Source organism: Microcebus murinus, chromosome 22 (assembly GCF_040939455.1).
Source record: "Microcebus murinus isolate Inina chromosome 22, M.murinus_Inina_mat1.0, whole genome shotgun sequence".
In the NCBI taxonomy this organism is placed as follows: Eukaryota; Metazoa; Chordata; class Mammalia; order Primates; family Cheirogaleidae; genus Microcebus; species Microcebus murinus.
In genome coordinates this window covers 15985265-16000281 of record NC_134125.1, presented here as the reverse complement: position 1 = coordinate 16000281, position 15017 = coordinate 15985265, and the positions used below count along the sequence as shown (strand labels likewise).

General features: G+C 39.0%; 1 protein-coding gene and 1 non-coding gene across 2 annotated transcripts in view; one reads left to right on the top strand and one right to left on the bottom strand.

Annotated features, from left to right (window-relative positions):
- The window catches only part of CORO1C (coronin 1C), an 81480-nt gene that overhangs the window by 15584 nt on the left and 50879 nt on the right, over positions 1 to 15017 (bottom strand). The window lies entirely within an intron of this gene.
- LOC142863799 (U7 small nuclear RNA) lies at positions 5453 to 5517 on the top strand. The gene has a single exon (XR_012914437.1). It is a non-coding gene; the product is annotated as a U7 small nuclear RNA (small nuclear RNA).

Here is a 15017-nt window from a genome sequence, read left to right as displayed (position 1 = left end):
TGATAACTAAAGGATAGGGAGTTTCTTTTTGAGATGATGAAAATATTCTTAAGTTGTCTGTGGTGATAGTTGTAATATCTGTGAAAACTCTAAAAATCAGTGAATTTGTACACTTTGAATGGATGAATTCTATGTGAATTATATCTCAGTAAAGTTGTTTTTTTGGTTTTTTTTTTTTAAATTATCTTGACTGATAAAGATGTGCAAAAGATTCATCATATCCTAACTGGGGACCTGCCTGGGCAGCAGGAGGAGAAAGGCATAGGGAAAGTATCAGAGTGGAAGGAACAAGAGACTTTATGTTTAACAATGGAAGACAAAGGTTTTCAAAGGTTAAGAAATAGACCCTCTGGCCGGGCGCGGTGGCTCACGCCTGTAATCCTAGCTCTCTGGGAGGCCGAGGCGGGCGGATTGCTCGAGGTCAGGAGTTCAAAACCAGCCTGAGCAAGAGCGAGACCTCATCTCTACTATAAATAGAAAGAAATTAATTGGCCAACTAATATATATATATAAAAAAAAAAAATTAGCCGGGCATGGTGGCGCATGCCTGTAGTCCCAGCTACTTGGGAGGCTGAGGCAGAAGGATTGCTTGAGCCCAGGAGTTTGAGGTTGCTGTGAGCTAGGCTGACTCCACGGCACTCACTCTAGCCTAGGCAACAAAGTGAGACTCTGTCTCAAAAAAAAAAAAAAAGAAATAGACCCTCTAAGAAGAAAAGGACTTAGTTACAAGTAAGCTGAGTTATACCAAGAACCCTATAGAAGACTAGAAATTAAATAATATTTAAGTTTGGAAAAAAGCCGAAGTTTAAAATAATTATCTTCTTCTACATGAAGATTAAATATAAGTAAATTTACCATCAGAAAAATATTTTAAGGAGCTAGCTCATGAAAAACTTAGAACCTGCCAGTGAGAAATCACTGTTGAACAGTGGAACAAGTGAGAAATAGAATTTTCCTTTGTGGGGATTTTTAAAAAGACAAACAACTGCCTGTTTTCAATTGCTTCATGGAAGGCAGAGATCTGGATTAGATGAGTGTTTAAGGTTCTGCTCAGTTCTGTTGCCCTGCAAAAAATAAGAAAATTTGCCATCCTAAATAAAGAGTGGGAAAAATGCATGAGTGAAATGATTCATCCAGTTTTACAGTTAAATTCTGCCCAGGCTAAATATAACTTCTTAAGCCTGCCTTCTGAGGGCCCAACATTGGGACATCACCTAGTTTCTCTTCAACTCCCTCTTCATTCAGCAAATTTCAAATAAGGCAGGTTTGAATAAGTATGGAAGACAGAAGTAACCTACCATACCCCTCTCCCAGACCACAACCTCTCCTTGCCAAACAGACTTTGAACTAAGCCTCTCTTTCCCTTGGGAGACTATGGGCATCTGCTCCTCTCCCCAGCATTATATGCTAGCTTTCACCCTGATATGTACTATTTTTATTCAAGGGTTCATGATTAGTAAAACAACTGCAAATTCAACTTGACTATCTGAATAGGAAGCAGGACTGAAATTTTGAACAGAACAAACAGAAAACAATGACTGCTGATTTGACCAAAGCATGAAGTCAACACAGAAACAATTATGAAACTGGACATGAATGACTCAACAGGAAATGCGAATTCGGACCCCCCTTGCAACTGAAAGAGTGGTAATACCACTTGTCATCTCCAGATGGCACCCTAACCATGGATTGCTGGGTTTTCCTGCAAGAATTGCAAAATCTTCTGTGCCTAACTCCAACCACAACTAAATAGTGCGTTTTCCAAATCCCTAATGAGGCGTGGAGTGATGGGAGGCTTTGGTTATAATCAGCATCTCCAACCTTAAATGTGAGAGCAGAAGCAGAACTCATAATGGGACTTCACATTTTCCCCTCTCTTGGCTTCTCCTCTATCCATCTTTTCCTTGGACTGAGAGGAAATTTTAATGATGGAGAAAAACATTTATTATATAATTTTTAAAATGAGGAGGAAACTCCTTGTTCCTTCTTTACTTCACTTTCAGCAGACTGAATGATTCCCTCGACTAGGTTTATGCATTTAACTCCCTTGGGTGTAACTCATTCATGGAACACATTTACCGAATGCCACTGTAAGGCAAGTCTGGTACTGGGTGGCTAAATACAGGCCCTGCTCTCAAGAAGCTAATGGCCTAACAGAAAGCAGAGAGTTCTCTTAGACTGAAGATCAAAGACAGAAAATACAAGTGATGTGATGCAGAAGGTTAAGAGAGTGGGCTCTGGAGCCAGGTGGACCCTGGTTCAAATCCTGCCTGGACCACTTACCATGATGACCCTGGGAAAACATCACTGTGCATAGAGGAAACATCAGTACCTATGCCTCCCAGGATGGCTGTGAGGATTAAGTAAGTTAATTAGGCCCTTAGAACAGAGCCTGACACGCAAACCATGCCCCTAAAATGTAAAGAAGTACACAGCAGTGGTTAAGAACATGGCCTCTAGCCAGACTAACGGTTCATTTCCTGATTCTGCCACTATCAGTGGTGCAATCTTGGGCACACTCACCTAACGTTCCTGGGCTTTAAGTTTCCTCTTCTATAAAACAGAGATAATAATGAACCTGCCCTCAAGTGGGGTGGTTTGGTTTGAGGACTACCATGGTAACACGAATCTGATGCATTCAGGATGACGCCTGGCAGGAGCAGACACTCAGTAAGTGGTAGCTATTGTTATTACTAGCGTTATTCACTAGGAACTACCTAGCGTAACCAATGCTATGCTGGCATACGCTGAGTGCTGAATAGAAACTCAAGTGTCATGAGGTGACCTTCTTGCAAACCAAGCTTGGTCTACCCAGGAGGGCTCCCTGAGGAAATGATCTCTTAGGATGAATAGGAGTTAGGTGAAAGGAAAGAAGGGGACAAGGAAGGAAGGAAGTTGAGTATCTAGCTTCAAAATAAAAACACAGATGTGTACTGCAATTTTCTAAAAAGTATAGGAAGCATCTAAACAATGCCCCAAAGAGGTTGGCTGAGAGTTTGACAGGGAAAAGGCACCAGAGTCAAAACTGTAATGCCATAGGCATGAGGATTGCAGTGGGAGGAGGAAGTGATTAGAAAAGGCTGTGAACCAAGCTCTTGTGTCTGCTGGTCATAAAGGTGGTGGCATTCCCCATGTGGACTACAGAAAGAGCCGAGGGATCTGTCAGCCTTTCCACACTGAGCACACACATGCTCTGGCTGTGTGTCCCCACAGGTCCCACTCATAGGCCTGCCATGAAGTAGCTCTCTGCCCATTTTAGGGCTGTCTACTACTTCTGGGTAATGGCCTGCCGGTTTGAACTGAAGAGGTCTTGCTCCTGCAGCTCAGGGACAAGGAACAGAAGTGCCACCCAGCACACGTTTAGTCTTTTTGTGTGTAATCTGGGACACTGGCCTGGGTGTCAGAAGACACAAGCTCCTGTCAGAGCTGAAGCACTAACTGGACATGTTAGCATTAAGAAGGGATTTCACTTCTGGCAGCCTCGTTTGATACTTGGGATAGCTGTGCTTACTCGGGGGTTACTAGAAAGGTCATACCTGAAGCACTACCCTAACAGGAAATACTACTACTAGGGAGAAGAACACAGGCTTTGATACTGGACAGATCTAGGTCTGGCCATGCCCTTTATCAGCTGTATGACCTTTGACAAAACTGCTACTCTCTGAGCTCATGTTTCCTAAGTTGTAAAACGGGCTAAACTCACACCCTACTGTGTTATTACAATGATTAAATAAAATCATGCACAAAAAAGCTTAAAATAACTTCAGGAGGCTGAGGCAGGAGGATCATTTGAGGCCAGTAGTTTGAGACCAGACTGAGCAATATACTGAGACCCTGTCTCTACTCCCCTCCCTCGCAAAAAAGAAAAATTTGCTGGACATGGTGGCTCACATCTATAATCTTACCACTCTGGGAGGCTGAGGTGGGAAGATTGCTTGAGCCCAGAAGTTTGAGACCAGCCTGAGCAAGAGTCAGACCCCTTGTCTACAAAATATTTTAAAAAATTAGCCAGGCATGGTGGCATGCACCTGTAGTCCCAGCTACTTGGAAGGCTGAGACAGGAGGATCCCTTGAGCCCAGCAGTTTGGGGTCTCAGTGCATTATGATGATGGCACTGTACTGCCACACCACTGCCTGGGCAACAGAGTGAGATCTTATCTCCAAAAACAAAACAAACAAAAAAAAAAAACACCTTAATATAGTGCTTGGCAAAAAAAGGTCTACTATGTGTTTATGATTACTTTTCTTGCTGTTAATATGACCTCACATATATTTCTAGGTTTAAACATCAAGATTTCTTAGAATGAGTCTTATCTGCAAATGAATATGACACTGTACCCAACTAATTAATACTAAGTAATTTACACCCAAGATCTCATTTGTGTGAAAGCTCTAGTTTATGCCTAGGCCAATTACCACAGCGAAGACAGATGTGATCTTCATGCAGACCTGTTAGCTTTTCTCTACTCCAAGGTTACAGACAGGTACTCTAACACCAATCAGCCTTCTTATAAACATATGCAGTGGGCATCTCGGCACAGCAGGGACTACAAGTTATCCCCTCTCCCACTTTTTTTTTTAATTGTGAAATAAAGATGTCTGTTCTTAAAATTTTCTTTTTGGACAAGACATTACTATGGCAATGTTTTGTTTTGAAAGAAAGGACAAAAATGCAATCAGTCCCAAGGGCTTCCAGATAAAAAAGTTAATAAATCAGTGAAAACCCATTGTGGTTCAGGAAAGAAACAACTTAAGCACATGTTCAGAACTACTGTATCACTGGCATTCTTTTCACATGTGAAACTCTGGATAGGGAAAAAAGGACAGCTCAGGAGAACATTTCCAACAAGAAAAAAAGAGAGGAAAATTAAAACTTGGGTTTCTTTCAAGTAGCATTTAAAGTACAATTAGTTTAATGGTTTTATTTTTCAAATACAGTGCAAATTTAAAGCACACACTAAGTGTTTCCAGACACTGCTTCCCTATTTTAATCATTCATCGTGAACTTGCTACTGGGTTAGGCACTAGAGTTACACCCATAAAAAGGGCTATTCTCCCCAAAGGCCATATTTTTTAAATGCTAAGGAAACCAATTCCAAAGGGAAAATAAAGGAAAGTGATGATCTTAAGAGACAGGAAGAGGCTTACAGATTGGGTAGCAGCTGCAGAGTAGCACAATCCCCTACAGAAATACTGACCCAATAACCCCATGGGGTGGCATGTAGGATGTCAGGACATTCCCAAATGAACCATGACTCCAAGAGCAACACTAGGTTTGGGAAAATTGAGAACTGAGTGTTGGGTTTGGATCTGCCAAGGCTATAATATTCATTGGCAAATGGCCCAGATACAATCTGTACAAATGGAAATAATATGAGGCCCCCTGCTGAAGGACTGAGAGGAACCACACATCACTTCCATTTTTTTATTTCATGGCAAAAACTACATTAGGAAGTATTACAGCTCTTTTCAAATTTGTTTAGCAGGGCTTTTTTCTTTTTTAACTGAAAAACCCTGAAAAATTAGGCAAATTTATGATGGAAGCAAAAATGCACAGTTTATTGTTGTTGATTTCTGCAGAAGAATAAAGCCGATTTGGAAGAAGGGGCAAAGTATCCATTTAAACTTAATAATTTGGGACCACTCAGGCCACATATATACTGGAGACAATTAAGATAATCATGTCTGCAAGATCTTTCCATCTCAGGCTCTGGAAGAAACAATTATACAATCCCATTGTTTAAATTAGCCATTTTTTGCATTTGTGTTTGATTACTACCCTGCAGATAAGGAATAATGTTGAATCAACATTATCTGCTAAACTTAATTTGGCTGCTCTTTATATTATTTAAAGCACTATTATGTTCTTAGAGCTAAAATTTCCCCAAGTAAAATACTTAGTAGCCACAATCCTAAAACTCTCTATGTGAAGATATTGTTGAAGAAAAGAACCAAAAATTTAGAAAACCTAGGAGCAGAGTGTAGTTTCTAGGAGTAGGATTTATATAACTGGTGTTTGCTGGTATGAATCATTGCTTCAAAAAGCATAGATGAAAGGTAAACGGTCTCAATATAATTTACTTTTAGGCTGCTTCAAGAAGCCACCTCTAAAAGATGGAGGAATGTACCTTAAGACTGGTATTCCTTCTCCTAAAACTGCAAAGAGACATCAGTATCACAGAATCAATGCTCACAAAATTAACAAATCAATGCTTAAATGCTTAGTACTTAATGGATTTATGCTATAAGTAACACAAAAAGCAATTTTTTGAAAGCGAATTTTACCCTTTTTATAGTTCACTTCTTCATAAATTGGTTCTACTATTTATTTCTACCAAATATCTGTTAAAGGTAATCTTGCTGCTGTGAATCCGCTATAGATACACATCAAAACCCATTACAAAAAATAGCTCATTCTACATTTACAGCTTCCTTTTGCTCCTCTCAATAGGCATTACTATTATACTTCCATTTTCTATGTAAGGCATTGAGGCTGAGAGCGTTTCACGGATCTGCATGTGCTTAGAACTCCTAGTCTGGGGCTCTTCTTGGTATCCTCTCTGTACTAAAACTAGGCCTTGTTATACTATACTATTTGCAGCTCATGAGCTACTACCAATAACCTAGGCTTAAGAAACCACAGAGAGCTTTTCTGTTTGTGTGTGGGGGGGGGAGGTGTTGTTTGAAACCATCTGATCTATCCTATAGTGTTCTTTTACCTTTAGGAGAGCAAAGTGGAAAATAAGGTATTAAGAAGCAGGTAGGATAGGAGAAGATCAAATATTTCTTTAAACTTTCATTTCAACTGCTAAGCTATAAAAGCTTCAATTACCCCAATAATAACATATGATTTGGGGGACATTAAATGATTAAAGAGTGATTTAAATATCAGTTCCATACTTAAGGGTTTAAAACAAATTAGAAGGATTTATCCCAAAGCATTATTTAATTTACAAAACAGTCACTCCAGCAGTACCAATAAAGGGGCAACATTAGAGGATTCTGAGAAAATGGTGATCTTGGTGGCAGCATAGTTTTGGGATTTTTCCCAAGTCCCTCCATAGAAACACAGAGCAAGCAGATAATAAAACAAACAAAATGAACAAAACCCAGAGACAATATTTATTTAAAAACTAGGGGATAACCCCAAAATACAAGTAGGTGGAGTCAAACCAACAGCCACATGATCTACACCTGTAAGGCCTCAGGTGCCAGGGGAACCTGGCAGACCTGAGAACAGCAGGCCAATTTGAGCCTGGCAGTAGAAACTGGGATGGGTTTTGCCCTCTCCAATAGCTGCTGAGCCAGGGGGCCTGAAATAAAAAGGTCTGGAGGGGTGGAAGCAATCTACACCCAGTACTCTCCAAACCACCCAGAGAGGGCTCCCTTCCAGGACAGGCCCTACACTGAGGAGAAACTCCAGGGAATGGAATCAAATTGGAGCAGGATAGAAATAAGATAGACAAAGGAATGAGAAAGTCCAAATAAAAGCAGGTCAGGAAATCTCAAAAAGCAAGCCACCCTGTTTCTCAATGGGACCTGAAGATGGCAGAAGAGAGGGCTCTGAGAAGTTAGAACAGCTATCTGAACAAAGCCACCTTCTAAAAAGCTTGGGAAATCTAAAGTCACACAAAAATAAACAAACAAAAAAAAGCCAAATCCCCAAATTACTATAACAAACCAAAGAGAATAGGAACAGAATGATTGCCCTATAGATGATACAAGAATGCTAAACAGATATGCTCAAAAGAGAAAAAATTATACTATTTCAAAATGAGATAGAAGACACTAAGATAACAATGTAAGACATAAAACATTATAAATCAGACCTTGAAACACTCAAAGTGGCAGAAATCAAGAAAAAATTATAAATAAAAGAAAAATCACTTTAGAAATGAAGACTAAACAAGAAAGGACACAAGATCTAATCAAAGCAAAGACAAAAAGGCAAAAAGAAAACAAAATTTAAGTCTAAAAATATGAACAAGAAAAAGGTTTGGAGAGAAACTGACATATTGGAAGAGAGGTGATAAAGATAAAGCACATGGATAACAGGAGTTCCTAATGAAGAAAACCAAAGAAAGAAAACAGAACAAATACTAAAAACTATAATTCAAGCAAAATCCCCCTGCCCTGCACAAAAAGACTTGAAACTAAATATTGAAAGGAAAATAGAGCAATATATATTTAGGTTCTCAAAGAAAAACATTTAGATATCCAGAGAAACTCACTTCTAAGTATCATAGAAAAGTGATTATCAATATATAAGAACTCTGAGAATACTGATTCCATGACCCTTTCCTGGGGAATCCAAAAGAACAAGCTTTAGATGATCCAAATGACGGGCGAGGAACTGACATAAGAACTAAGTATAGTTTCTTATGGAACTTAGACAGGAGAGACTGCTGAAGTAATGGCTATGTGATCTGGAAGCTATAGTACACATACACCATTTTTAAATGGAGGGAGATTAGAGATGGCATGGACTAAATAGTAGTTTGGTTTTTTAAAAACTATTTTCAGTAATCATAATTGGTGGCAGTATTTTCACTCTGAGATTATTGTACATATAATGTAATAAAGCAAATGAGATAGATCATCCTCTGCATCCTTGAGAACCAGAATTCTTGGTGTGGAAGGAAGGAAACAGAGATGTAACTGCAAAGAAGTTAGGTACATACAGGTATATCTCATTTCACTGTGTTTCACTTTATCATGCTTCACTGATACTGTGTTTGTTTACAAATTGAAGGTCTGTAGCATCTCTGCATCAAGTAAGTCTCTTGGTACCATTTTTCCCAATAGCATGTGATCACTTCGTATCTCTGGGTCAATCTTGGTAATTCTCACTATATTTCACATTTTTCATTTTTACTATATCTGTTATGAAGATCTGCAATCCATAATTTTTAATGTTACTATTATAATTATTTTGGGATGCCACAAACTACATCCATATAACATGGCAAACAATCAATAAATGTTGTGTGTGTTCTGACCGCTCCACCAACCAGCTGTTCCCCCAGCTCTCTTCCCTCTTCTTGGGCCTCCTTATTCCCTGAGATACAACAATACTGAAATTAGGCAAATTAGTAACCCTAAAACAGCCTTTAAGTGTTCAAGTGAAAGAAAGAGTTACATGTTTCTCACTTTAAATCAAAAGCTAGAAATGATTAAGCTTAGTGAGCAAGGCAATGTCGAAAGCCAAAATAGGCCAAAAGCTAGGTCTCTTGTGCCCAAAAAGACAGCCAAGTCATGAATGCAAAGAAATAGTTCTTTAAGAAAATTAAAAGTGCTACTTCAGTAAACATATAAGAAAGTGAAACAGCCTATTACTTATATGAAGAAATAATTTAGTGGTCTGGACAGACCAATCAAACCAGCTATAACAATCCCTTAAGCCAAAGCCTAATTCAGAGCAAGGCCCCAATTCTCTTCAATTCTATGAAGGCTGAGAGGTGAGGAAGCTGCAGAAGAAGACACTGAAGCTAGAAGAGGCTGATTAATGGTTTAAGAAAAGAAGCCATTTCCATAATATATAAGTGCAAGGTGAAGTAGCAAATGATGCAGAAGCTGCAGCAAATTATCCAGAAGATCTAGCTAAGAACAAAGACGAAGGTGGCTACACTAAACAACAGATTTTCAATACAGGCACAACAACCTTATGTCAGAAGATGCCATCTAGGACTTTCATAACTAGTGAGGAGAAGTCCATGCCTGGTTTCAAAGCTTCAAACGACAGGCTGATTCTCTTGTTAGTAGCTAATACACCTGGTGACTTTAAGTTGAAGCCAATGCTCATTTACCACGCTGAAAATCCTAAGACCCTTAAGAATTGCATTAAATCTAGCTGTAGTCCCAGCTACTCCAGAGGCTGACCAGGAGGATCAGATGAGTCCAGGAGCTCATGACCATATTGAGAAACATAGCAAGACTCCCGTCTCAAAGAACCCCCCCATAACAAAAACAAAAACACTGTGCTAAATCTACTCTGCTTGTACTCTAGAAATGGAACAACAAAGCCTGATGACAGTGAATCTATTTGCAGCATGGTTTACTGAATATTTCAAGCCCACTGTTGAAACCTACTGCTCAGAAAAAAGATTCCTTTCAAAGTATTACTTCTCACTGACAATGCTCCTGGTCATCCAAGAGCTCTGATGGAGATGTACAAGGAGATTAAGGTTGTTTTCATGCCTGCAAATACAACAACATCAATTCTGCAGCACATGGATCAAGGAGTAATTTCAACTTTCCAGTCTTATTATTTAAGAAATACATTCCATAAGGCTAGAGCTGTCAGAGATAGTGATTCCCCTGATGGATCTGGGCAAAGTAAATTGAAAACCTTCTGGAAAGGATTCACCACTCTAGATGATATTAAGAACATTCATGATTCATAGGAGGAGGTCAAATTATCTACATTAAGAAGAATTTGGAAAAAGTTGATTCCAACCCTCAGAGATGACTTTGAGGGGTTCAAGACTCCAGTGGATGAATTAACTGCAGATGTGGTAGAAATAGCCAGAGAATTAGAACCGGAAGTGAACCCCAGTGATGTGACTAAATTGCTGCAATCTAATGATAAAACCTGAATTGATGAGGAGTTGCTTCTTATGGGTGAGCAAAGAAAGTAGTTTCTTCAGATGGAATCTATTCCTGGTGAAGATGCTGTAAACACTGTTGTAATGACAACAAAAGATTTCGAATGTTACAAAAATTTAGTTGATAAACTAGTAGCAGTGTTAGAGACAACTGACTCTGATTTTCAAAGAAGTACTACTATGGGTAAAATGCTACTGCACAGCAGCACATGCTTCAGAAAAGTCTTTCAGGAAAGGAAAAGTCAATCGGTGTAGGAAACTTCATTGCTGTCTTATTTTAAGAAATGACCATAGCCACCCTAATCTTTGGCAACCTTCACCCTGATCAGACAGCAGCCATCGATATCAAGGTGGAGACCCACTGCCAGCAAAAAAGTTCAGGACTCACTGAAGGCTCAGATGATCATTAGCATTTCTAGGCAATAAAGTATTTTTAAATTAAGGCATGTACATACTTTTTTTAGACATAATGCTATTGCACACTAATAGACTACAGTTTAGTGTAAACATAATTCTCATATGTACTCTTATTTGTGACTTGCTTTATTGTAATATTTGCTTTATTGTGGTGGTCTGGAACCTAACCCATAATGTCTCTGAGGTATGTCTGCATTCTACAAGTATGTCTGTATTCTGAATTTGAACTGAAATTAGGATGAAATCACAAGGTATTAGATCTTTAAATATATATTTAATTTCTAGCCTCATTTACTTGCCCATTAAAAATAATGATCACCATGGTAATAATGACCATCCTCAGCACCTAGACTGTGACCTAGAAATATAATTTTCCATTAAAAGAAAGCAGGGCTTCTGAAAGAAATAAATAGCTAATTCTTTTTTTTTTTTTGAGACAGAGTCTCACTTGTTGCCCAGGCTAGAGTGAGTGCTGTGGCGTCAGCCTAGCTCATAGCAACCTCAAACTCCTGGGCTCAAGTGATCCTTCTGCCTCAGCCTCCCGAGTAGCTGGGACTACAGGCATGCACGACCATGCCTGGCTAATTTTTTCTATGTATATTAGTTGGCCAATTAATTTCTTTCTATTTATAGTAGAGATGAGGTCTTGTTCTTGCTCAGGCTGGTTTCGAACTCCTGACCTTGAGCAATCCGCCCATCTCAGCCTCCCAGAGAGCTAGGATTGTAGGCGTGAGCCACTGCGCCCGGCCAGAAATAGGTAATTCTGAAAGAAACAGTCTGGGCAGAGATATCCAACATGAGCCTGAAACATCTTAACATATCGGACAGGAAGAAAGCTGTTAAAGACTACAAAGGTCATTTCAAAGGAACTCAGGAACCTTGAAGAGGTTCCCATTGGCAATCTGAGCTTTGATGGACTGAAACCCATCAAATATGTTCACATCCATCCATTCCAAATGAAAGGGCAAAAAACCTAATTCATCATCTTCTGAGGATGACAGAGAACCAATTCATTACCTTGAAAACTGGGTAAATAAAAGGAAAGAATCAAGCATTTAACCTGCTTTCCTAAATGAACTATGCTTTTGAGTAACTAAATATTAATAGTAATCAAGAAGGAACGTCATCGTATAAAATTTTACCAGCTAGAAATTGCAAACAAAATGATAGAATTTACTATCACCATTTTACAACCCCTAATGAATTACAGAACCTAGGCACTGAGCACCAAATAGCTGCACAAATCAAAAAAGACCAAAAACCAGACATCATGATGTCTCATGCCTCCTGATGGAAGAAATTAACACTAGCAATATAGTTTTTTTTTTTATTTTAGCGTATTATGAGGGTACAAGTGTTAAGGTTACATATATTGCCCATGCCCCCCTCCCCCATCAAGTAAGAGCTTTAAGCGTGTCCATCCCCCAAACGTTGCACATCTTACTCATTGTGGTTGTATATATCCATCCCCTTCTCCCCCCTCCCACCCTCCCGACACCCGATAAATGTTACTCCTATATGTCCACTTAGGTGTTGATCCATTAATACCAATTTGCTGGTGAGTACATGTAGTGTTTGTTTTTCCATTCTTGAGATACTTCACTTAGTAGAATGGGTTCCAGCTCTATCCAGGAATATACAAGAGGTGCTATATCATCATTGTTTCTTAAAGCTGAGTACACCACATTTTATTAATCCACTCACGAATTGATGGGCACTTGGGTTGTTTCCACAGCTTTGCAATTGTGAATTGTGTTGCAATAAACATTCGAGCGCAGGTGTCTTTTTCATAAAGTGACTTTTGATCTTTTGGGTAGATGCCCAGTAGCAGAATTGCTGAATCGAATGGTAGATCTGCTTATATCGCTTTGAGGTATCTTCATATTGCTTTCCACACAGGTTGAACTAGTTTGCAGTCCCACCAACAGGGTAGGAGTGTTCCTCTCTCTCCGCATCCACACCAGCATTTATTATTTGGGGACTTTTTGATAAAGGCCATTCTCACTGGAGTTAAGTGATATCTCACTGTGGTTTTGATTTGCATTTCCCTGATGATTAGAGATGTTGAACATTTTTTCATGTTTGTTGGCCATTATTCTGTCTTCTTTTGAGAAGTTTCTGTTCATGTCCTTTGCCCATTTTTTGAAAGGGTTGTTTGATTTTTTCTTGCTGATTTTCCTGAGTTCTACATAGATTCTAGTTATCAGCCCTTTATCAGATGTATAACTTGCAAAAATTTTCTCCCATTCGGGTTGTCTGTTTGCTCTCTTGACAGTTTCTTTGGCTGTGCAGAAGCTTTTTAATTTGATCAGGTCCCATTTGTTTATTTCTGTTGCTGTTGTGATTGCCTTTGGGGTCGTCTTCATAAATTCTTTGCCTAGGCCAATGTCTAGAAGAGTATTTCCAACATTTTCCTCTAGAATTCTAATAGTTTCACACCTAAGGTTCAAATCTGTTACCCAGCGTGAGTCGATTTTTGTGAGAGGTGATGAAAGGTGTGGGTCTTGTTTCAGTCTTCTACATGTGGCTATCCAGTTTTCCCAGCACCATTTATTGAATAAGGATTCTTTCCCCAGTGTATGTTTTTGCCAGCTTTGTCAAAGATTAGTTGGCTATATGAGGATGGTTTTATATCTAGGTTCTCTGTTCTGTTCCACTGGACAATGTCCCTGTTCTGGTGCCAGTCCCAAGCTGTTTTAATGACTATAGCCTTGTAGTATAGTTTGAAGTCTGGTAAATTGATATCTCCTATTTTATTTTTATTGCCTAGGATTGATTTTTGCTATACGGGGTCTTCTCTGGTTCCATACGAAGTGTTAAATTATTTTTTCTGTATCTATGAAAAATGATGATGGTATTTTGATAGGGATTGTGTTGACTCTGTATGTCACTTTGGGTATTATAGACATTTTAACAATGTTGATTCTGCTGACCCATGAGCATGGTATATTCTTCCATCTGTTTACGTCCTCTGCAATTTCCTTCTTCAGTGTTTCATAGTTCTCCCTGTAGAGGTCTTTTACCTCCTTACTTAAATATATTCCAAGGTACTTTATTTTCTTTGTTGCTATTTTGAAGGGAATTGAGTCTTTGATTTGGTTCTCACTTTTACTGTTGTTGGCGTATATGAATGCCTCTGATTTCTGTGTATTGATTTTGTATCTTGAGACTTTTCCAAATTCATTTATCAATTCAAGGAGTCTCTTGGTTGAATCCTTGGGATTTTCTAGGTATAATATCATGTCATCAGCAAACAGTGAGAGTTTGATCTCTTCTGCTCCCATCTGGACGCCCTTAATTCCGCTCTCTTGTCTGATTGCTGTAGACTTCCAGCACTATGTTGAACGGAAGTGGAGATGGTGGGCAACCTTGTCTTGTTCCAGTTCTAAGTGGGAATGCTTTCGATTTTTCCCCATTCAGTATGATATTGGCTGTGGGTTTGTCATATATGGCTTGTATCATTTTTAGGTAAGCCCCGTCTATGCCTATTTTGTTGAGCGTTCTTATCATAAAAGGATGTTGAATTTTGTCAAATGCTTTTTCTGCATCTATTGAGAGGATCATATGGTCTTTGTTTTTACTTCTGTTTATACGGTGAATTACATTTATAGATTTGCGTATGTTGAACCATCCCTGCATCCCTGGGATGAAGCCCACTTGGTTGTGATGAATTATTTTCTTGACAAGCACCTGGATTCACTTGGCTAGGATTTTATTGAGAATTTTTGCATCTATATTCATAAGGGATATTGGTCTGTAGTTTTCTTTTTTTGTTGCATCCTTTCCTGGTTTTGGTATCAGGGTTATGTTGGCTTCATAAAATGTGTTAGGGAGGATTCCATCCTTCTCGATGTTGTGGAATAGTTTCTGCAGGATGGGCACCAGTTCTTCTTTGTAAGTGTGGTAAAATTCGGGTGTGAAACCATCTAGTCCAGGACTTTTCTTTTAGAAAGGTTTTTTATTGCTGTTTCAATTTCAGTACTTGACTGTTCAGGA